We start from the raw sequence: 26,460 nt of genomic DNA, 5'->3' as shown, positions 1-26,460 counted from the left end.
TCTAATCTTGTTTGCATTAGTTTTGTTTGTACAAAAAAGCTTTTTATTTTCAAAACATATGCATGGATAATTTTTCAACATGGACCCTTGCAGAATCTTGTATTCTAAATTTCTCCCTTTTCCTTCTACTCCCTCACCTAGATAGCAAATAATCCAATATATGTTAAAAATGTTAAAATATGTGTTAAACTTATTATGTATATACATTTATATAATTATCTTGCTGCACAAGAAAAATAAGCTCAAAAATGAAAAAAATGAGAAAGAAAACAAAATTCAAGCAAATAACAACAAAAAGAGTGAAAATGCTATATTGTGATCCACATTAAGTTCTCATAATCCTCTCTCTGGGTGCAGATGGCTCTCTTCATCACAAGACCACTGGAACTTGCCTGAATCATCTCATTTTTGAAAAGAGCCATGTCCATTAGAATTGATCATCTTATAATCTTGTTGTCATGTACAGTGATCTCCTGGTTCTGCTCATTTCACTAGCATCAGTTCATGTAAATCTCTCCATGCCTCTCTGAAATCATCCTGCTATTTGTTTCTCATAGAACAACAATGTTCCATAACTTTCATATATCATAACTTATTCAGCCATTCTCCAACTGATGGGCATCCACTCAGTTTCCAGGTTTGTTTTTTCTTTTTTCTTTCTTTATTTTTTTTGCTTACTTCTACTCACTTTTTAGTGATCTTTGTAAAGTATGGATCTGACTATGTCATGTTTCTATTCAATAAAATCCACTGTTTACATATTGCCCTCAAGGTTAAATGCAAGATCATCTACTAGTTTTTGAAGTTCTTTACAATCCTTTAGAACTTTTATAATTTAATCCCCTTTACATACTCTGCAATTCAGTTATACTGGCTTTCTTGCTGTTCCTTGCATTGAACACTCTATCTATTGATTACATGTGATGTCTTTTTTATGGGGAGGTGGGAGAGAAATCTATCCTCCATTCCTGAAATTCTTTCTATCCTGGCTTCCCAAAAGTCTCATTTTAAATCCCATTTTCAGCTGGATCTTATCTGTTACTCTTTCAATGATTATATCTTCCTTCTCATAATATCTTCAGTTTACCCTGTATAGATCTTGTTTGTACATAGTCATTTGCACGTTGTCTTATTTTATTGTGAGCTCCTTGAAAATGGAGACTTCTTTTTTTCTTTGTATCCACAGTATTTAGACTGGCACATGGTAGGCCCTTAATAAATGCTCATTGACTTGAATTAATAAACTCTTTAAGCCTCAGGCAATGCTCTAAGACTATAAATTCCAATAAGTTAATGGTAGGAAGATTTCCAATATTGACAAAATCACAGATTCATGGTACATTGTACGTCCTTTATGAAGGACAGGAATAAGCAAAGGTTTTCAGGATGAAAACCTGTTAATATTTTTTGAAAGGAGAAACTAAAAATGTGGGAAAGAACCTAGCATTCCTGAAAGCCATTTGAAAGAAACAAAGGAAATAAGATTACTTGAAATCTGCATAATTTTATCTTGCCAATTTAGAATACTGTCACCTTCATGAATTCCATGATAATTTGATAATTTGAAAATTATCTGGTGTTTGTAATCTTCCAATAAATAATATGGAATCATCATAATTACTATCACTGCTTGATTACTCTTTTTTAAAAATTTCTGTTGACCTAGTTGGGATAAGGAGTAGAGAGGAAAATTACCACATAAAATATATATTCAATTTAAAAATATTTTTTTGTAACAAAAACATAGTATTTTGTCACATAAGATGCAAGATCATTTTATTGAATTATGATCATTAATCTCACTCATGATTTGTATACATGATGAAGAAGCTTTAAAACAATATGTAGTGGTGTTCTTATCAGAGATTAGGGTATCAACAGTTAACCAAACAGCATACCAGCTGAAATTAATCAATAAATTGAGTCATCAAATGAGATAACCTTTAAAGCATTTTGCAGATCTTGAAGTGTTATGTAAATTCTGGTTATTATTGTTTATTAGCATTATTGATTATGGAGTTAGTTTCTACCTGGGATGGAAGTTTGGTTTCAATGACCTATAAAGTCCTCCATAACATAACAATTTTGTAATTATAAGAATTCATTTAATTTTTCAATTGAATTAGACTTCAAATAAGTCTAGACTTAGACTTCTTTTGTTTCAGTTATTTCAGTTGTAAGTGATATTTAATATTCCTGTCAAGTCTAAAATAAAATTTCATGATTATATGTATATTGAATTAAGAAGACCAATGTAAAGATTTGCCATAGGTGATGAATATTTTATTTTGATGACATCATCTAACTATGAGGCTTACAGCATCAGTGTCTACATTGCTAGTTTTATCTGCTATCTTCTTCACCTGTAGGAAGGGTACCAATAAGCATTTTGAATTGTGTAAAAGTGATATGCACAATTCAGGTTGACTATGCTTCGCTGACTATAAGAACTGTAGAAAGGAATTTAAGTTAAATATTTTCTAAAGACAACTTTTGAAGAGAATGAATAAATGGACTTATGAGCCATCATTAATGAAGAATCCCAAGGGCTCAGCAAGATTGTTGCATTGTACCCTTTGATCCGGCAATACCACTACTAGGTTTATATTCCCCCCCCCAAAAAAAAAAACATAAAAAGGGAAAAGGACACACCTGTTCAAAAATATTTATAGAAGCCTTCTTTGTGGGAGCAAAGAATTAGAAATTGAAGGGATGCCTATCAGTTGGGGAATAGCTGAATGAATTGTCATTCATGAATGTAATAAAACACTATTTTACTATAAGAAATGATAAGCAGGCAGATTTCAGAAAAACCTGGAAAGACTTACATGAACAGATGCTGAGTGAAGTGAACAGAACCAGGAGAACATTGCACACTGTAACAGCAACATTTTGCAGTGATCTGTGATAGACTTAGTTCTCAACCATAAATTGATCCAAGACAATTCCAAAAGCCTTTAGATGGAAAATGTTTTCCACATCCAGAGAAAGAACTATGGAGTCTTATTGCAGATTGAAGCATACCATATTCACTTTTGTTGTTGTTGTTTTTTCTTTCTTGTAGTTTTCCCCCTCTGTTATCCTGATTCTTTTTCCAAGTAAACATTGAAAACCATATTTACATGTAATTGGAAAAAATAAAATACTATTAAATGGGAAAAAATTGTTGCATTAGTGCAAGTAAGTTGGGAAAATACATTTGACAGGGAGAGAGTTATATGTGATGATGACATTATTTCTAGCAATTAATTATTATTAGATAAGGACAAATTTGTTTAGACTGCATAACTTCTTTAGAACATATCAAATAAAAAAATTAGTTGCTTCCATTGGCTTTTTCATATTTTCACTTCTCTGCTAATTCAGGAAGGAAGAGGAAATTTCTAGTGTGATTTTCTTTGACCCTGAATAACATGGAACTTTACAGATCCATGTGAAAATAATAAATTTCATTGTAAGTAAATCTTCTTGTCCCTTTGTTATAAAGTTCAGGCTAGATTTGCTCATTATATTGAGCTTAAATTCAGAAGGATGAGATGTTGGAATCTTTACAAACCATTAAGTCATTAGAGTTGATAGAGACAATAATTATCTAATTTATGATGGTTCAGTATGGTTGATCTGATCCTATGAGGAGATGTTATGGGCCAGAACTTGAAACAAGGCACTAAGTAAAACTGATAGAAACAATGCTTGTATTCATACCTTTAGACAGCTCATATAAGCAGGAAATATTTAAGTACTCATTGGAGTTCACACATTTGGGAGATTCACAAAAGTTAACTTTGTAACTTTGTGAACTCACATCTCCCTTAATCCCTGCCTCCAGAAGGCGGAGTCAACCTTTTACACTCAGCATAAATAGAGCTTCAGTGAGCCACTCGAGAATTTTACTTCAGAACATTCCCAGGGGTTGGAGAGGAGCACTCTGGGAGGAAGCCCACAAGCCCTCTCTTCGAGGCAAGAGAGATTCATTGCATCTTCCACCTTGGTGCTGGCTGGAGGCTAAAGAAAGCAGAGGCAGAAGCAAAGGACAAAGCTGCAAGAGCTCTTAGAACTAAGCAGAAAGATAGGCCTCTAAGAAAAACTAACTGGGTTATTTTGGAGGAAGCAATAAAAGATCTGAACTTTTAACACCTGGCTGCATTTGGCTGTTTTTTCTTTTAACTGAAACTAAGGCTGCCTCCAGAAAACCTCCCTGAGAGAAAACCATTATATTTTATTTTAAAGAAGAAAAAACACCACAATGAGATATATTGGATTGTCTGCCATTTGGATAGATTTTAGGACCAGAGATTTTTGGATGTCTTTCATGTATAATAATAAATACTAATTTCTAGGATCTATTTTACTCAGATACTCAATTGGATCCATGATCTCATGGGTGTGGGTATTGCCTCCAATTGCAAGCAACCGAAACATATTAGTCTGTATTGCATGACATATCTGAGTCTTCCCTAAAGTTAACCTCAAAAGAGTCCATTGAAAATATACTTGAAACAACCTATTTATTTTATTTTAATTTTTAATCATTTCTGGTTTAAATTAATTGGAAAAGTGAGAGAATACTATAAGCTATTTTATTTTAGATTAGATTATTTGATAGGGATAGGAAAAAGAAACTATAATTAATGCCACAATCCCTTTTCTTTTGAACTGTGGTAAAGGCAAAATTCAAGAGAAACTTTGTTCTCTGGCTCTTTAACTTTTCCACAGTATAATCAATCTAAAGGTATTTACTAGTAGAGTATTGTGGGAGAAAATCAGAATTGCAGCCAAGAGAGCACTCTTCTAATTGTAATTTTTACATTGCTGTGTTTTTTAAAAAGATACTCCATTAATATTTTAATTGAATGCTTCACTGTGGTGTGGAAGTGAGCTTTCTAGGTCATGCCAGAGAAGTATAAGCTCTCAGTCGTCCTTCTAAGCTAGAAAGACTTTGAGGGTGACTCTGGTAATGGGCCAAGGCCAATTGTCTGAGGAAGAGGCTCATGGCCTTCTTGGCCACAGGTTGACAAATTTATCTCAGAAATTCTTGAAGACTATCTACTAAGTTATCAAGGGGATGTGATCTCTATCAGTGGAATAATGCACACAAAGACAAATTTCACTTAAAAATCTATCTATCTCTGAAAGGCAAACAGAGCTTGGTTTTATTCTCTTTATGTGCAAAGTGGAATATGAATAAAAATTCTGCTTGCTTGCTTACCTCATGTCCTTACAGTGAGGCACTTGGATCTTACAGAGTAGCTGTATCTTAGCAAATAAAATAGTTTGCTCTTGGTCTTTTTGGCTACCATTCTATTTCTTCTCTTTGTCCATTGTCTCTTGCTGAAGAATTGGCCAGGCATGATGAAAAAATGTGTCCTTGTTCTGCTTGTGGCTGTTCTTGCACACTTCTCTGTATGTTCTTGCACAAAAATGTTAGTATGTGAGCATGTTAGGATTCACTAATGGAGGACTGAATTATCGGAGCAACTTTAATGGAATAGGATGAGAGAAATTTTTACCCTGGCATTTAAAAAAGGAATATCAAGGCATATCAAGGAAAAATAGCTAACAACTACTTCCTTTGGAATCATAAAACCTGAGTTCAATACAGGCTTTGCTCCTTATTACCTATGTGAACTTGGGCAAGACATTTCACCTTTTCTGAGTTTTAGGTTCTCCTTCTCTATAAACAGTTTGGACCAGATGATCTCTAAACTCACTTATGGCTCAAAATCTGGCTATCCACTGGGAACTTTTACTGCTTAATTATATGTATAATTATCTGATACTAGCAGGTCTTTAATCTGAGTGAATTCTTTTACTTGAAAGTGGTTATAACTTATCTGCTGTTTCATTTTTATGTTTCAGTCGAGATAGTGGATGATTACAATGAAACCACCATATTTTCTTGTGTGGTGCCCTGAAATTGAATTTCTGATTTTTATTTTGTTCTTGTTTGTCTTGCATGGATGTAGACTGCTAATATTAGTTCCACTTAATGAAAGTCATTACTGGAAAAAAAAATTTTCTTTGCCGTGGAGCTAAAGCAGGTTAATGATTTTCTTCCTGCTGTTTAAAAGAGTGATCATATTTGCTGGTACTTAGAAACTGTTAAGTGCTTGGACAAAGCTCAAGAAAGTACAAAGATTCATTTGTATGTGTCCAATTTCTCCACAGAAGCTAAATGTGAGGGTTCTGCCCCTTGCTCCAGCCTCTGTAAAAGACTTTCCCAGATGCTTCTTTTGCCAAGTCACAAAGATGAACTACTCGGCTAGTTTGACAAGATGTACAAAGTCCTTTCTTTTATTAATATCCATAAAGCTCCTTTTTAGCACTCTTGCTGTGATAGCGTACGTGGTCCTGCTTCAGGGAAAAGGTTAATGTGAAAGCAGGAGGAAGCAGTTGAATGGGAAAGGTCTCTGTTGCATGAAAAATTCTAATAACTGTCAGCTCTAGAGAAGAGCAAGGGATGGATCTGTAGAGTAAACAGATTTCAATTTAAATGTTACATTGTGGGATCACCTTTTGGTTTTTTAAACTTTCCATTTTCATTTCTGAGTAGTCTCTGCTTTGGTATTTCACTTGCAAGCCGTGAGAAAAATCTGAAGATAAATTCAGGATTACTTTTAAGAATTGAGTTTTTTTGGTCGACTCTTTTCTAAAGAATAAGATTATGAAAAAATTATGATTCTCAAGCTATTTCATCAAATACAATAAGGTGTTTATATCTCTGTAGAGATTAGATCTTAAAAAAAGCCAGCAAATCTTAGTGGAGCCATTAAAATACACACATTTTTTTTTTTTCCATTTAATTCCTTTCTCTGTTTCAAACAAGATAAGCTTTTTAAAAATCTATTTTCAAATAATCAACACACATTTGTTAAGTATCTCCCATATGTTAGGTGCCAGCTACATAAATATAGCTTTCTAAGACTTTGGGGATCCGTTTTCCAACTCCCATTTATGCTGTCAAGTTGGATTTTCTGAGCTCAGTCATATCTCCCCATCAGAATTCTAGGAGTATTCCAAAGGGATTAGACTATCTTCCTAATGCCATCAGTTCAAATTCTCATTCTGAGGTGTTCACAATATTAATTAGTGTAGTGATTAACACCCCGATATTATCAAACCAATTAACATCAATTTGTTTTTAAAAAGGGATATTAACTAGAAAGAAATGGCAAGTACCAAAGTGTAAAAACAGTGTTCCCTGAACCAGAGTGCACTTGTTCCCTCTACTACTTCAAGGCATGGGGAAAGTGGATTCCAAATTAAACTAGCTGTTACAAATTTATTTTTGGAGGCTAGGAAAGCAACTCTTTTGGCTGGTTCTTCCAGATTGTTGCTGCTCAGGGTCATGTTTTTCTCTGGGCTTGACTTTGCAAATGTGGATCTGAGTTTTTGCATCCTGAATTTTTGTGTTTTTTTTTTCAACCCTTTGAAGATCAAAACATGATAGCCCATACCATTCTTTCTGCAACACCTATTTATTTAAGAGCAGAAAAAATAAACACAAGGTGAAAAAAATAGTGCCAACATATATATGACTATATACTTATCTTGGAATCCTCTGTGGCAGAACAGAGGCATCTTTCTATCATTTCTCAGTTCCCACCTCTCATGGAGGTACTTTCTCTGCTTATACTCATATCTACTTCAAGATGTCCAAATCAAACCAAATGATGGACTTCTGCTAATCCAGAAAATATAGGAATCACTGTTTTAGAGAAATTATTGCATTTGGGTTCTGCTGATAAGTTCCTGCCTTGTCTAAGTGTCTTTGGCATTATGATATACAGGTAATAGTACTGATTGTGAATAGCAGTATATCTGCAGATGACAGATTTAATTTTGGGAAGTGGTTCTTTCCTTCCCTATTCAAATAGTATTTTATTTCCCCAAATATATGCAAAGATAGTTTTCAACATCTACTTTCTTAAAATCTTGTGTTCCAATTTTTTCCCTCCCTTCTTCCCCATCTCTATCCTCCCCAAGACAAGCAAGTAATCTGATATAGGTTGAACATGAGCAATTCTTTTAAACATATTTCCACATTTGTCCTGCTGCACAAGAAAAGTCAGACCAAAAGGGAAAAAACATAAGTAAAAAACAAGCAAACACACAACAATAGCAACAAAAGGTGAAAATATTATTTTTTGAACTATATTCAGTCTTCATAGTTCTGCTTCTGGACATGGATGGCTCTTACCATTCCAAGTCTATTGGAATTGCCTTGACTTACCCCATTGTTGAAAAGAGTCAAATCTATTACAGTTAATCATTACATAATCTTCTTGTTGCTATGTACAGTGTTCTCTTGGTTCTGCTCACTTTATTTAGCATCAACTCCTATAAGTCTTTCTGGACTTTTCTGAAATCTACTACTGATAGTTTCTTATAGAATATTAATATTCTGTTACATTCATATACTACAACTTACTAGCCCATTTCCCACCGATGGGCATCCACTCACTTTCCAGTTCCTTGACACTACAAAAAGGGCTGCTACAAACATTTTTGAACATGTGGTACCCTTTCCCTCTTTTATGATTGATCTCTTAGAAGGTGGTTCTTTCAGATATGGTAAAACATATCTATGACTATAAACATCTATATAAAAACCCTAAACAAGTGGATTGAAGAAGAACTATTACAATAGATTTCCAGACAGTGTAATATAGTGGAAAAGAATAATGATTGGAGTCAGAGGAATTGGATTCAAATCCTGCCTCTGAAACTTGCTGTCTATATAATTTTGGAAAAGTCACTCACTATCTCTTTGTCTTAATGTAAAAGAGAGGGTTGAATTAGATGGCTTCAGAGGTCTCTCATAGCTTTGAGTCTATGATTCTGATTCACTTCAATCCTGGAATTAGTTTTGTTGTTTAGTCACTTTTTAGTCATATTCAGCTCTTCATGACCCCATTTGGGGTTTTCTTGGTAAAGATACAGGTGTGTTTTACCATTCTTTCTTCTCTACCATAGCTTCTCCAGCTCATTTTGCAGGTGAGGAAACTGAGACAAACAAGGCTAACTGACCTGCCCAGTTTTACACAGCTAGTAAGAACCTGAATTTAATTTTGAACTCAGGAAGATGAGTCTTCCTAATTCCAGCCCTGGCACTCTATCTACATCTACCATCCATTTAGATGTTCTCCTTGGCTTACTCATCTGTAAAATCATGGAATTGTACTAGTTGATTTTTTAAATCTCCCTTTTATCTCTAGCTCCATGATCTTGTGACATTATTAGGTTAGAAATAGAGGATTAAAAAAAAACACCTTTCACAATGTACTTGTAAATAATCTAGCTGTTATTGGTGATTCATCAGTGTCTTTTACAAGAGTTAGTCGAATATATCTGATTGCTAAACTAAATTTATAACAAGGAAAAAAACCCTGCTGAGAATCTACTGAGGAAAGAAGAATATTTTCATTATTATTTTTTTTTGTTCTTTCTAACACATCCAAAAATCACTATCATCCTGACATATATTAAAGCATAAAGGGCATTGTTAACAATCACAACATGGAAGAGTTGAAATACTTTTTGTAGTTGGTAATTTCAAGCTTTTTAAACATAGTTGGCATTCATATTCTTTCCTCTATGAAGGAAAAAATAAGCTAAAAGAATGCTATTTGTAGAATCTTCCAAAATACATCTTCAAGTAATTTCACTGCATGACTAGAACAAAGAAACCCCAAGAGTAACTCTTATATATCTTGTGCATCACAAATGGGATGTGTTAGGTTCATTTGGTTTAGATTATATAGTTATGTAAGATAATAGAAGTAAAAACAACTAAAAGCCAGTCTATTTTGATTAAAGTATAATTGCCTAACTTGTTTCAGTAGAATAGATTGCAAATTGCTTCCTTTCTTTCAGTAGAGATATGAAGGACTAGGGATATAAAATGGAACATTACATTGCCCTATATGGTGGCTGCCTTGGTTGGTTTTCATAAATTGTTTTTTCCTTTGTTGCAGGAGGGTTACTTTGGGAGAAGAGGTGTTTATCAGAAAAACAGTTTTAATTTTGAAAACAAAAAGTATCAGTAACAAGTGACAAAAGGTAAATTATAGATGCTAGATCTTTGGTAGCAGGAGAAGGAAGTAAGTGTGGCACAGTGGGTAGAATGCTGGGCTTCCACAAAGTCAGAATTGCATGAAGATTGTAGGGAATTAAAGTTTGTGTAAGAATTTGATTTTCTACAAACTTTGGAGGGACATCAAATTGGTGTTATTAAACCCGAACCAGAATAAAGTGGAAGCTATTGCTAGGGGGGACAGAAAGGCTTTGATATTGCTACAATCAGGCTTTATATTATGCCTTTCCTGGTGGATTTTAAATGACTTTCCCTAACTTCCTCTATGTTCCAGACATAAGGGACTGGAATAGTTGCTGATTTACATACTTGAATTCAATAAATCAATAAAGCTCCTGCTATGTGCCAGTCACTATGCTAAGCATTCCATCAGCATTACCCATTTTTATACCTTTACACAAGCTGTCTGGTATGTTTGGAATATTCTTAGCTCCATCTCTTGGAATCCCTTTTCTTCCTTCAAGGTTGAGCTTCAAGCACAAAATCTGGATCTTTCCTTATTATCTAGCTCTCCCTCTCCTTCAATATTTTATATTTATGTTGTGTTAACTTCTTGGTATATTATATGGTTTTCTTTTTGTAACTAGTAAACTCCTTAAAGACAGGGACAGTTTCAGTTTTTTCTTTTACTTCCCCAAATCTAGCACAGAGTCTAGTAAAAAATAGGTGTCTGTTAAATGCTTGCTATTGCAATTGATGGTAGTGACATCATCACAGTGAAGGTGTTTAGTATAAAAGGTTCCATTGAGAGGTAGGAATGTGAGAGACACTGGATCATCAGCAGAGAGGAAGAGCTAAAAGGTCCAATGTCCTTTGTGCCAATGGTGCAGCTATCAATGAAATCCTGCTCCTTATGCTTTGATCCCCTGTCCTTCTCCACTAACCTTATCCACTTTTATTGTCTTCACCTAATGCTGGTAATCACTCCTTTCCACCTTTTTCCCTCTTTCTGCTCTTGCCTAGGCTCTGAAATATAGATAAAGCATTGAAGAAGAATTAAACAACATTTCTGTCCAATAAGAAACCTTCCGTGGAGACTTATAAACTTCTATCCTAAAATCGTTCCCCCTATTTAATAAAATGTGAAAGAGGGCCAACAAAACCCATTATGATTTATCATCCTTATAGACATAAGAACTTTCAAAATGGATTCTGATGATTGTACCTATGTCACCATCAACTTTAGCATTATTGGTACTAACATTAGTGATGATAATAGTCATAATAGCAATCCTTTTGAATAAAAACAGGGAATAAATCATAGAAAATTATATTTTATATTCTGCCTGTTCCTCACAAAAGGAATTGATGCGGTAAGCTATGTTAAAAGGCATATTTAACAGGAAAATTAAGAATAAAATCAGAAGAAAAAACAATTTAAAAAGTAGAGATATAGATTACCTGACAGCTGGAATGAGTTGCTGATGGTTAGGACTGAATTTAACTTTGAGTTCCCTAGCAGCTAAGGCAAAAAGAGAAACACATTGGATTATGTAGTATTTATTGCCTGATAAAAGGAAACATGCATATGAATTCATTTAAAAGGACAAACTTTTTTTCCTGTTGCTGAATTTTAGAAAGAACTCATCACATGGATCCTAATATAAGTAACAGTGGAAATCTAATAGATATTATCTTTGACTTTGGTTTTGCAAAGAATGAAGAACCATTCTTCAAATGGCTTTTTGAAAAATTAGCTCTCTTTAAAGAAAGAAAGCAAAACCTTAAATCATAAATAAGTGAAGATATTTCTGCAGGGGACTGAGAAAATATAGTTCAGATGTGTAACTTTCAGGATTTTACTAGGATCCCAGCTTAAAAAGATTAAGCATAAAGGACTGTCTTCAAAATACTGATTTTATTGTATCATTTTTTTCTGTTCTTCAACCTTTGATGACTTTCTGTTGTTAGTAGGATAAATTACCAACTTTCTCAGCAGACATTGAAAGCCTTTCACTGCTTGACTTCAAATTTCTTTTAAATCTTTATCTCCTTATACTTCGCTACATTATCACTTTGCTTTAAATAAACTGGTTTGGTCCATGACCCCAAACATGTCCTCTGATTTCTAATCTTTACAATTTTCCCAATGCCACTTTTCCCACTTAAAATTATTTCCCTTTTTATCTCTTATTAGATATCAGAGGGATTGTATTATACCCACTCAACAAACATCTAAAAATACCTGGTATGCAAAGGGCACTGTGCTAGTTGACAGGTATACAAAAAAAAAAAAAAAAAAAAAGAAACAAAAAAGTTCCTGCCCTCAAGAAACTTATTTTCTATTAGGAGAGTAGGATACAACATATTCAAGAGTTAAGTAAACTCAGAATAATTTGAGAAGGGAAGGAATACTGCTTATCAAAGAATTCAGAAAAGGTTTCCCAAAGAAGATAACATCTTAATTGGGCCTCAAAAAAGCTAAGAATTAAAAAAATGCAAAAGTGAGCCAGGCAGCACCATGGACAGACAGCAAAATGGAAAGCTGAATGCTGATTTTAATAATGGCAAATAGTCCAATCCAAGTAAGAATGTAGGTTATTCTGCAGAGAATAAAATAAAGCAACTCAAAATAAGTAGGCCAGAACTAGGCTGTCAAAGGTTTTTACCAAGCTGAAGATGTGGTATTTTATGCCAGAGATAGTAAGAAGCTAATGAAAAATCTTAAGTAAATAACATGGTTACTCTCAAGCTTTAAGGAGATTATTTTGGCAGTAATTTGGAGGATATAATGGCCAGCAGAATGTTGTAAATCCAGCTCATGAGTTAGACAATACTACTTATCCCACCTACCTCATATGTAGTGGAAAAAGTGTTCTGTAATCTTAAAAGTGCTATATAATATAAACTACCACCATTTTGTTGTGCTCATATTAAAGAGAAAAATAACATTCTGGAGACTGCTTTGTAGAGTGATTCTAGGAGCATTTGCTTTGTCACTAATCCTAGTCATCATGGTGAACAGCCAGCTGTCTCAACCACTAATAGATGCTCTCTGAATCTGCTGCACTGTATATGAAAAAAGAAAGAAAAAATTGAAAACATGTTTATTGAGGTAAAACAAAGAAAAATGTCAAATAATTTAAGAATTTGGAGACTTAATAGGGGCACACATGAAGCATGGTTCCGTGAAATTAGTACAGTTATGATGAGTTCATCCTTCAGCTGGAATGTGGAACCAGACAAAATCATGGCTGAGTGGTAGGAACTATACTTGTCCTAATTCATCCTAATGATTCAACAAAGGTTTAACAACTTTTTATTATTCGAAAGAAACTGTGAGAAGTGCTGGGAATACCAAAGAAAACAAAAAATAGTCCCTGCCCTCAAGGAGCTTACATTCTAATAAAATCCCAGGATTATAAACCAATTGCTAATGTCACAATGACTTTGATGTCATAATTATTATGTATATTGTTTTCTTGGTTCTAATTATTTTGTTAGAACTTGTCTGTTCTTCTCTGCATTCTTATTCATCATTTCTTCTAGCATAGTAGTATTCTATTATATTTATGTTATACAACTTGTTAAAACATTCTTCAATTGAAGAGTATATATTCTCTCTCCCCATTCTTTGTACCATAGGCAGTATGCTATAAACATTTTGGTGTATATGTAACTTAATTCCCACCCCCACCTTGCTCTTAGAATATATATAAAGGGCATGGGCATTTTAATCACATTTTCTGCATGAATCCAAATTGACTTCCAGAATGTTTGCATCAATTCATAGATCACTTCATAGCTGTCCCCTGCTTTTGGCTATTTTTGAAGATGTTTCATCATAGTAAATAGTGACTGAGACTAGAAATACATTTAGTGCTGTGAATTTAATAATAACTACTATTTCTATACTGCTTTAATGTATGTAAAATTCTTTCCATCCTGGCAGACTTGTGAGGCTAGATACATTAAGCATCATGAGCAGTGTTGTCTTATCAAACAAAGAGGAATAGGGGAGAGTAAATCCATTTTAAAGAAAACCTGGCAAGACATCCAGAGTTATCCCAAGGACATTTAAAGATGAAAATGAAAGGAGGAGGACAGATATAAGAAAACTGGAAAAGACCTGCAGGCCTTTGTAACAAATTAGTTTTTCTATCAAGGACAGTAAAGTCATGACTTATACCATAACATTACAATCTAAAGTGCTTAGAGGGAGGGTAAAAATGGTACCAATGAGAACAAAGTGGAGAAGGGAAAATCAGATGGATTGCAGTGTGAGTGTGTGTGTATGTGTCTCTCTCTCTGTGTGTGTATTCTTCCCTGATTTGTTATCTTTATTTATATAAATAGTGATATTATATGTAAATTATATATATACCTATAGAGGGATGGAGGAAAAGAAGAAGAGGGAGAATTAGGAGGAAATAGAGAGAGAAAGAGAGAGAGAGAGAATGAGGGGGGAAGGGAAGAAGGACAGCAAGAGAAAGAAGAAGGAGGAAGGAAAGGAGAGAGGAAGGGAGGGAGGAAAGATTTTTGCTGAAGCGACACAATAATGATGGCAAAATGGATTGATGAGTTATTTGAGGGAGGGAGAGCTAGCAAAAAAGCATAGTTATTTGAGGAAGGGAGAGATAACAAAAAAAGCATAGTTAAGATTAAAGGGGAATGAGAAAACATAAATAGCTATGATATTTTTGTCTCTTTTACCATCTACAAAAAGTCTTTGAGATTTCATCTATATAAAAAGGGTATCCTAATGAGAATATTAGTAAAGAATAAAAACAGTTTTCTCAAGAAATATTTAACAGTGGATTACATCTTTATCACATCATAATTGAATAAAAGATGTAGAAAATAGATGATTCCCCTAAGCTTATTTCTGATTATGGAAAAAACCTTTAATGTCACTTTTTTCAATAAACATTTCAATAAAATGTCACTTTTTTCTAATTCTTAAGTTAAAATCTTTCCAGATTCCTTGGAAAGTTCAGGGATAGCCCCAATCAAGGACCTATTTAATGAATATAAACCTGAGTGAGGCAAGGCATAAAACAAAGAGTTATAAGTTTGTCAGAGACGTTTGCCACAGTATTGGGGGAGGACCAGGGCATGATTTAGGTTTTCCTTGGGGAAGTTCTCTATATGCTTTTCTTTAAAAGTGATATGGTGTTGATTACATGAAGCCTTAGAACCTTGCAGAGCTTTCTCTTTGAGATCTTTAATTATTTAAAATTTTTGCCTAAATATCCTATACATGAAAGACCAAATAGAAGACAAATGTTTTTCAAATCAGATTATAGTATGTATTTCAATGGGAAATTTATAAAACTTGTCCATCAGTATGAATATCTGGAAAATACAATTCATACAAATAACATGTTGGGACCAGGGTTGAACAGGAAGAGGAGAAAGTAAGTTGGATTATCTTCAGGAAATTGTAAGGCTTCTCTAATGACCCCTGAGAAAGAAATGATTTCCTAAGACAGTCCTAGCCCATTTTTTAAATAAAATCCACATTGTAACAGCATTGCTATATGGAAACAAGATACAGAATACAATACTACAGTTAAAAAGGAGTATCTTATAGAGGACAAAGGAAAAAGTCATAGCAGATGTGAAGAAGTTGCAACATATAATTAATAAGGAATGTCAATGAAGCATAGAAGTAAAAGAAAGCTGATAGAAAGAGAAGATGGGTGGTTCAGGTGGTAGAAGTGGCAGATGACAGATGGGTGACTAACTGGTATGTTTCCCTGATATCTTGACAATGTCAGGATAAATCATTGAAAGGCTCCAACAAACTGAGTGCATCCTCTCTAATTAAATAATGGAATTATATTAAATAGGGAATTGTATAACTAGCACATAGGATGGTATATAAGAACTTCTAAATGGAAGTGATTAAAGATTTTTTGGGGTATTTATATACTGAGAAATTGAAGTTAAGAGTTTGAGGGACATTACCTTGGGATACACAGTGAAGAATTATCAGAGGTAGTATTTGAATTTAGTGTTTTTTGACTACAGATCCATCATTCTATCCAAACCATTATTCTGTTATGTCATCTTGTAATCACATATGTTTTTGAAAACGAATCATTTGTTCAAAAGCTTTCATTTGAAGCCATTGTGATTCAGCTTTATGAAAAAAGTCAAATACAAAAATGCAGATTAGAGAACATTCTTTTCCAGTTTACCTCTAATGAACAAAATTGATATTTTCATTCTTAGTTTTATTGTTAAGTAAACATTGGTTGCCATTTGTAAAATTATTTCTTAATTATTATATAAAATTTGAACAATGAACTTTATGGAATTATTTGTACCTTTGTGCCAAAATATTGTTCATATTGTTCAATATATAATCAGTGCTTTCAGAAGTTTTGAAAGTCAAGGATGAAAATCTACACGAATGTTTAAAATATTGCTGTCAATATTTGAAATATACTAAAACTGCAAAATAATGAAAGTATCATATTGATTTTTATAAAATATGGAATTTGATTCAAATCAAATTCTAGTGATTAAAGCAGATTCAAAAAAGGCTTTTCTTCCAGTTAAACATTTTTAAATGAAGGGAGAATTGTGTTAGTCTTAACAATAATTAAAATAGTGCCAAGAAGAGAAAGGTAATATGAGTCTGAGACTTATTGTTCTGTTACTGAGTGAGTAGATAATGCTTTTAATAATTCTAGGAGCCAGATGATGTCAAAGTGAATTTATTCTGTTATTTATAGTGCTTAATTTGTTAGAAATATGAAATCTAATTGTTATTTATGATGCCCTATAATTATGAGGAGAAACTAATTTATCCCATTAGTCTGAAGTATTATCTGTAATATTTTTGGTTTTTCTTTTATTCTTAAATAGGAAAGATTTTTTATCCTGATAACTTAATAAATTATGAAACAAAACACATAAATAATGAAACATGTTGGATGTATCAAATTATCTAGACTGATTCTAATATCATTTTTGTTACTAGTTAACTATGGGACCTTTGTCAAATTAGTCTGCACCTTAGTTTCCTCATCCATAAAATTATGATTCTCAAATACAGATTTGACTGTATTTCTCCACTGCTTAGAAATATTTATTGATTTCCTCTTGTCTCTAGGTTAACAAAACAAATCTTCAACTTGGTTCTTCACAATTTTGTAGGCTGTTACCTTTCCAGTCTTAATTCATGCACACTTCTTGACTTTCTGTCCTATTAGCTGTTTCCCATAGCTGATCTTCCCTCTTAATTTCACTTCTTTTCACAGGTAGTCATCCATATCTGAAATGTACTTTTTACTCACTATTGCCTCTTAAAGTTTTAAAACATATCCTTTAAAATACATTTTGGATGTCATCTCCTAACAAGAGCTTTCCTAATTTCTTTGTACTTCCTTTAAATGTTTTCTCACTCTCTTGAAATTGCCTTATATAACACTGTAATAAAAAAAATTATTTAGACTCATGTTGTATTTTCCCAGTAGGATATAAACTTCTTGAATGCATAGTCCTGAAAAAAATGTTCTTTATATCTTCTGTGACTAGAATACACTCTTTATAGTAGGTACTTAATAAATATTTATTGAATTGAATTAAGGGGATTTGATCAGAAGGTGCAAAAGTTTCAGGTTGCTCATTTTATGATTCTATCACTTCTATTTCATTTTATCCAAAAGACTCCTAATGTGTTGTGGTTCAGTCACTTTTTCAGTTATGTCTGACTCTTCATCATTCCAACTGGCTTTTCCTTAGCAAAGATATTGGCGTGGCTTGCCATTTCCTTCTTCAGCTCATTTTACAGATGAGAACACTAGGGCAAATGGGGTTAGTGACTTACCAAGGGTCATATAGATAATAAATATCTTAGGCTAGATTTGAACTCAGGAATATGAGTCTTCATTTCAGGCCCATGTTCTATTTACTGCACCACCTAGCTGCCAACTCCTAGTGTAGTCCAGATTTAAAAAGTATCATTATTGAAACATCCATTTGACTATGTGGAGCTGACTTTATTCCAGTGTATTTATGCAATGGAAATGGGTTGCAATAGACAATATCAGATGACATATCTATATCTATATTATATATATCTGATATCATACATTCATCAAAATGTTGAATAATTGAAAATATTTAAAGTATGCTTTAGATTAATTGCATTGAATATGTTAATGACTGCTATTTAGTCTGTTTGAATACTCAAAAACTTTGGGCTTTTATTCAAGAGTAATCAAAATCTATAAACCAAAGATCGATGGAAAACCATATCTCACACTTCTTGATAGAAAGATTATATACTAGAAATACAGAATGAGAATTGTCAATTCTCAAATTGTCTTTAATGTGTTGTTTTGTTTTGTGGGACTATATATATTCATCACATAAATGAGATTCTACTGTGGCTTTGGGATAGGTTAGCTAGATATATAGAGAAAAAAGAATGTTCCAAAAATAAACAGAAAAAAAATTTAAGGGTATAAAGAAACACAACCAAATAGAAATTTTATTGCTACCTTGTTAGATATTATATGCAAATGTTTCTTTAAGAGCTGTAGATAATAGAAACACATTGTTCTTATGAAAAAATCTTGTGCTACAGCTACTCAAATGTTTGTTGATTAAGTTCATAATAAAAATATAATTAAATTATTTAAATAAATTAATATGTGGAGGTACTCATTGGTGTGTACTTCTAAAAGATTTTGATACTATATGTATCAATGAATAGTGGATATATTAATGGACTTTAAGTGAAGAAGGGGTGGGTTTTTAATTGCTTCAGATATTTGTAAGCTATATGACTGGGTAAGATTTTTAACCTATCTGAACTTTTATTTTCTTGTTTGTAAAGTGAGGATAACAATAACACCTACTTCAGAGGGCTATGAGGCTCAAATGAGACAAATTTCTACAAACTGTTTTTATTATTATTATAAAATATTTTGTGAGACAATTAGGGTTAAGTGACTTGCCCAGGGTTACACGGTTAGTAAGTGTTGTCTTCCAGGTCATATTTAGACTCAGATACTGTTGTTCAGGGCTGGAGCTCTATCCAATTGGGCAACCTAGCTTTTTAAAGCAACTTTTTAAACCTAAATGTATTATAATAATACTGGCAATATGTAGATTGCTTAAAAAACAAAATTTAAAATTCAACTTTTAGGAACTGGTATTTTGAAATAAATTAACTTTGAAAAACACTTGAAATTGGATGAATTAAAAAAAAAAAACTATTGTATTTACTGTGCTACCAGAAAACTTTCCTTGTCTCATTAAAAAAGGGCCATTGGTTTTGAATCCCTTTCAGCCTAAGAGTATGGGAAATTGATTTTTACCTATAGTTTCCCTCTTTACTTTTACTAATTAATATTGAATGTAGTGTCCAGGTAAGGACAACTATTTCATGGTGATTGCTGATTAGTCCTGTAACCCTTTTTGATGCTTTTAGCCTTAGGATTGCTTTTCTCCTTGCCCTCTGTCAGTCTCAGTTTTGTGATACTTTTAATCACTCGAGTTTCTGCCATTGCTCAATTGGACAGGTATAGTGATTGAATAGTGTGGGTATGTGGATGGGGCAGATGGGGAACAGCAGGAAATTTGGGAGAGAGTACATAGGAAGAAGAAGCAATCTGTATGGACTGATTTGTGTTTGTTAGTGGTCTTCTTTCTTTGGCAAGTTTTTAAACATTTTGTTAGCTTCTTCAATCTCTAAACATCCATCTGTACATTGTATTCTATTCCTTACCTGCACAATATTCCTGTGATCAGACAGTATGCTATGATTGACCAAATAGAGAGATATTTCATTGTTTATTGGATAATTGGAAATCTCCTTTCCTTTGTTTTGGTGCTTAAATATCAGACTAATAAAATTTTAGAATCAGTTGGATTTGAGTTCAATTCTGACACCATTTTGAATCTACTGACGTATCGATAGGGATTTGCAACAAAATAATTAGTAGTCAGATGAAGTTATGAACATAAATAACATTCCACCATTTATCAGAGCCACATAAAATAATGCTTTTCTAAGCTTTCCCTAGAGAAATGTTTTCCCATAGAACATCCTGTTACCTTCTGGTAGGATCATCCTTAAATGACAGCAGACAGATGGCATGTTTATTTATTGATTAAATTTATAAAGTTGTGTTTCTTCAAATCATAAATATAAAATCATATTTGCCAAATAGGAAAAGCTTAAGTAATATTATATGAAAATAAAGTATGATCTTATTGCACCCTTTTCCTCAGAATTAGGACATTGTCCAGGAGAATAGTGATCAAAATATTTGAATAAAAGCTCATCAGAATTATATTTTGTAATTATATTATGTTTTCAGTTCCTTGAATATAGGATCTAGACATTGCTAGCAGGGACATCCAAATTGTCTTTAAAATATCTTGGTAATAAAGAAAACAAGTCATTAAGTTACTCGGAACCCAAACTTTAGGCTCTGAGTAAGCAATATAGTTTCATAGAGGACTTTGAACTCAGACAAACTGGATTGGAATCTTTACTCTGCTACATAGGCAGGTGATATAGTATTTTGAGAGCTGGCTTCAGAGACAAGATGATCTGTATTTCAATATATCTTTGGCTTAATTCAATTTTAAATTCATTAATTCAGTTACTAAAAAATAATAATTTTGTCAACTTGGGCTGTAATCCTTTGAAAACTAAGCATGAAAGAGAGTTACAGAGCCATTTCTTCAATTCCATTGAATATAGAAAAAGAATGAGAGCAATAGCAATAAAAATAATAGTTGAATATAGCACTTTGTGATTTATAGTACACTTCACAAACTTATTTCAAACAAGTTTCACCCTTAATCATCTATGACTGTTGATATTCCCATTTTAGAGATGAAGTGACTGAGTTTGAGAGGGAATATAATTTATATCAGATAATCTAACTAGTTAAAGGCAAAACTGGAATTCTAAACTCATGTCTTCTCTGCTCCAAGCCAATGTTCTTTCTAACACAACACTTCAGAAGTGAGACCTTGTTTCAATGTTTCCTCTTGGTTATAGTTGTCCTGCCAAACTCTTGATAGGATGTGTTAAGTGAAATATTGATTTGATTAAAAATAGGATCTATTCCATATAGGAGTAATCAGATTCAAAAGTTTCTGAGAAATGGTATTTCCTCTCTGTTATCTGAACTTAGCCAGATTCCAGTAACATTTGAATACATATTTCTATCACCAAAACTTTTGAGTGTGACCTTGGTTTTAGGCCAAAGACCTAGTCATAGTCATGTTAATTCATCCCTATATGTCTTTTATGAACACTACAGCTGGCTAGACTTGGTGCTGTCTTTGAAAACAGTCATGATCCTATTTATTTCATGACTTTTTTTCAAGAACTTTGGATCTATTGTTACTTCATATAGGCCATAGGAAGATTTAGTTTCTTCTTTTTATTTTTAGCTAGAAAAGTATTTGAGGAGGGGGAGGAAGATCCAGAAATGTGATTTCATTTATCTGTGGAAATTCATTCCATTGATTCAGATGGGCCATTTCTCCATCACTTAGTTTTAGAGAGCTGTCTGCTGGCACTGAGAGTCACTTGCTTATGGTCATGTAATCAGTGTGTACAGGGGGCAAGACTAACACTCAAGTTTTTCTGACTCCAAGGTCATTATCCCTTTATCCATGGTGCAATCTGACTCTCAGAAGTCATATGAGACTTGGAAAAATGAAATACATGTACTGTTAAATTGCAAAAGAAAAGGGACCTAAAGAGTAACTCTCTCTCTCTCTCTCTTTCTTTCTTTCTTTCTTTCTTTCTTTCTTTCTTTCTTTCTTTCTTTCTTTCTTTCTTTCTTTCTGATTCAAGGGCTGTATACACTCTAACCAAAGTGACATGATAGTCTTTGGTATTAAGTTATAATGTTTTCTTATTGTCTTTATTTTTCTTTCCTTCCATTGACTTCATTCTGGTTATGACAGTTCTTCTCACACCTTACCAGTTACTTCGGAAACTTCTCTTTTGCTCAGTGAGTACAGAAATAGCTGGGAGGGGAAGACCTTAGGGTTTCTGGCTAAAACTGAAACAATTGCTATTTACATTTACTTTTAGCCAATCACAGTCCAAAAAATGACCAACTGGGGGTTGATCTGAAATATATTATTAGAAAATCAATGAGAAATAGAGTCATTTTGGATTTTTTTTGACCAGATAAAAAAGGTCATTTTCTGCTTCATTTTTTACTTATCCTTGATCACTGATTGGGCACTGTCTCAGTCAGATTGAGACCCATTAAAGACCTTAGCTTAAAGGAGACCAAAGTCTCCCACTGCATCCAGGGTCATCTCCAGTTATCCCCATTTGTATCTTGTTACTGGACCAAGATACTGTTGGAGAAGATGATGCTAGAGTAGAAACCTTGCATAGCTCTCCCTTGCTCAAATCTAATTCACTTAAAGTCATAGCATTACCTTCCAGACATCTTGGGCCTCTTAGAGAATGAAGGACAAATAATAACAACAACCAAAACAGCCACATGAATATAAGAATATAAAACTTGAAAGTTTTCATTGATATTTTTATTTTGTAATCTTCATAATTGGTCCATCAGGCATGCTTTATAGCACAATTACTTTAAATATTTCCTGAGGATTTGCTTTTATGGGAATAGGTTTAAAATGACAGATTTATGAAGTATATAAACAAACTGAAATTAATATGGTGTTAAGATGAACGGGCTATACAGCCTTTGTAAAATTTGTATTTATAGATAACCTAATTGGAGAGAAAATGAGAAATCTGTTATGAGGATAGGACATCTTCCTAATGGTCAAGGCTGGAAGTTTGTCATCTCAGTTTCCTAAGATTCACTTAGGAATTATTCTTCCTAAGAAGAATTTATTTATTCTTCATCTACTCTGAAGGCTAGAATGAGAGGTAGAAGGGGGTGGTAAGTGAGAGAATTAGTATGTTAATGATATTGGAGGAGGACTGCTTTGTATAGTTCTGAATCTCATCTCATGGCCCCAAAATGGACCCAGGATCTTAGAACAAATCTTAGAATAAATTTAAGCAATGTTGTATTCCTTTCTGGGAAATGCATACTGCCAAGCTATGCTACCTTGAGTAAATTGTTTAATTCATTCCTGAAGACCTCAATGTTTTTACCTGCAAAATAAGATCATGAGTCCAAATAGTATCCAGGTTGCCTTTGAACCATATAGTTGTTTAATTTTTTATTTAATTTAACTTTTTCTTTTTGCTATCGAAAGTCCTGTGATTCCATAATTTCATTTCTCTTAAGGGCTTAAACACTCCCCTTTCCCCCCTCCCCCTCCAAGGCAATTGGGGTTAAATGACTTGACTAGAGTCACACAGCTAGGAAGTGTTAAGTATCTGAGGTCAGATTTGAACTTGGGTCCTCTTGACTTCAGGGCTGGTACTCTATCCACTGGGCACCTCAACACTTTTGTATACTAATGAATACATCAAAAAATCTAAGCATTTTATTGGGGTGAGGGTGAGAGGGAAAGGATTTCTACCATGAATTTTTTAATAGCAAAATGTCTAAGATTAATGAAATCTTTTCCCCTATGCATCTGGCAGTAATTATACACATTTTCCCCCTCTGTCCTTCATGGGGAGTGAAGGAAAGAATCCTTAATCACACAGAAAAAGTAAGAATGTTTCTAAATGTAAATTTTCCCATTTTTAATTTTAATTTGAAATTTATTGAATTTACTGTCTACAATGATGCAGTGTTCCAATAAATACAGGAATGGCAGTCTAGTTACCTTGAAATAATTACAGATGAAACTTGTAAAGAGATTTGAGTTTTGAAAAGTACTTTGCACACATTGACTTATTTAAGCTTCATAACATTCTGTGATATTAAAGATATGATTCTCCCTAACAGAGATGGGGAGAGAATAAACATTTGGTCATGGTAACAAATGCTAATAATTATAAGAGAAAGATGTGGAAATAAGACTTGAACTTCAAGCCCAACTTTATGATTCACTATTCCATGTGACCCTCCCTTTATAATAAAACTGTACTGCTTACATATTTAAACAATTAATTTGTATGTTTTGATAGATACTATTTCAAGTACTCTTTTATTACTTGTAACACCACATGCCATTAAACTTGGTTTCTGTGACCAAAAGTTTTTTTTAAATAAAGATGATGAATGGAACTTTTCAAATGCTTTCTTTAGAATAAGAATAATTTTTCTTCCAAGCCTTGAGGTTGTCTTTTGTTAAATGAACATTAATAAAACCAATTTAAGTTTTGCTGAATGTGAGAATCATCCACATTACTAATAATGTAATAAATAAAATATTATTTGGGAACAATTTCTATATTGTTCATTATAATTATTTGATATTTCATATAATTAGCACTTGCTTCATTGGATGAAAAGAAAACGAGCATAACTCAACTGCAGTTCATTTTTATCACTACTGTTTCCTGGACTTTGTTTCAGTATGCCTTAAAAGTTATAGGATGATTTGTCTTATGAATGGGAGTGTCAAAAGTCCCAATGGCTTGTCTTCATATTTCATGACTCATTTTCCTTAACTGTAAAATGGGGGTAATAATAGCATTTTATATTCCAGGATTCTTTTGAGGATAAATGAATTGGTATTTGTAAAATACTTAGTACAATGGTAGTTGGTACATAATAGGCACTCAATAAATGTCTGTTGTTTTTTGTTTCCCTTCTTTTTGGCAGTCTAGTGAAGCCTGTAGTCTCTTCAGAATAATGTTTTTAGATATGAAAGACTAAAAAGGAAACAATTATATTGAAATATGGTTATTGAAATGTTTAAAAACAACATGTTCACAGACTTCAGGAAGAACCTCCACCCTACTTGAATACTCTTGAACTTGGAGTTACTTTCAAAGCAACTCCTGACATGATACTGTCCAAGAAATCTTTCTCCTCTGCCAGAAGGATAGATGTTAAGATTATGATAATTATGAAATAATAATATTAAAATCTTATGTTAATATAGAACTTATAGGTACTGTGCTAAGCACTTTACAATGATTACCTAATTTGATCTTTACAAGAATCCTGGAAAGTAGGTGCTATTATTATCTCTATTTTATATATGAGGAAATTGTGGGCAGAGTTAAGTTACTTGTCAAGGGTCATACAGCTAATAACTGTCTAAGGTAGGATTTGAAAGAGGTGTTTTTGCCTCTAGGCTCAATGTTCTGTCCACTGCACCACTGGCAATCATGATTCTGATTGATTTTTATTTTTATTTTTTTATTTTTTTTACTTTCTTTTTTTATTATAACTTTTTATTGACAGAACATATGCATGGCTAATTTTTTTTACAACATTATCCCTTGCATTCACTTCTGTTCTGACTTTTCCTTTCCTTCCCTCCACTCCCTCCCCTAGATGGCAGGCAGTCTTATACATGTTAAATATGTTATCCTAGATACAATATATGCGTGCAGAACCGAACAGTTCTCTTGTTGCACAGGAAGAATTGAATTCAGAAGGTAAAAATAACCTGGGAAGAAAAACAAAAATGCAAACAATTCACACTCATTTCCCAGTGTTCCTTCTCTGGGTGAAGCTGATACTGTCCATCATCGATCAATTGGAACTGAATTAGATCTTCTCTTTGTCGAAGATATCCACTTCCATCTGATTGATTTTTATAAATGACCATTTAATAAACTTAAGTCTGCATGATATGAATAGAATTCCATAAAATCCATAAAAAATTACTCAAATCCTCATTGTGGAATAAGAGACAATTCTGAGCCTATTGAGTCAATCCCAATGGAACACATACTCTAGCAGCTACTTTGAAACTACAAAGATTTCTGGTATAGACTTTGAAACAGGATGTCTTTCTCCCCTCTCCCCTCCTCTTCAGGACCAACCAGGTTTAGAATAAAGAAGAGATATTAATCTTCAGTAGCCTGCCTCAGGGTGATGAATTTTTCGGCCATGGGAATTCATTAAGCAGAGAAAAGTACAGAATGGTCCTTAGTCATATTCCTTCCCTTTTGAAGTGATGAGGACAAAATTGTAATTTTTAGACTGTTTATAAACTTTAATGTAGATGTACTCTTAATGTGGGAACCTTGTTCAATGAAAGATCAAGGAATGGATGATGTTACTGAAGGAAATGAACTGTATCAATTTTGATGTTCTTGATATTAATAAAATCAGAAGACAAAAGAAAGTTGTATTTAAATGGAGGAACATAGTTTCTCCTCACAGAGGCAAGGAAAAGTATTGATAGACTTCATTTTATCATGTGTCCTTGGGACATTTAGTGCAAATGAAAACTTTTGTGAAGTGGAGACATGTATTTGAATTTAGACCATTCAAAGTCATAATTATGGTAGTTAGTTCTAGCCCAGTGAAATTAGGTAGTGTTAATTCAAATAATGCGACCACTTCACAGGATCCATT

The sequence above is a fragment of the Sarcophilus harrisii genome, chromosome 5 (assembly GCF_902635505.1).
Source record: "Sarcophilus harrisii chromosome 5, mSarHar1.11, whole genome shotgun sequence".
Taxonomy (NCBI): Eukaryota; Metazoa; Chordata; class Mammalia; order Dasyuromorphia; family Dasyuridae; genus Sarcophilus; species Sarcophilus harrisii.
This window is presented reverse-complemented; position numbering follows the sequence as displayed.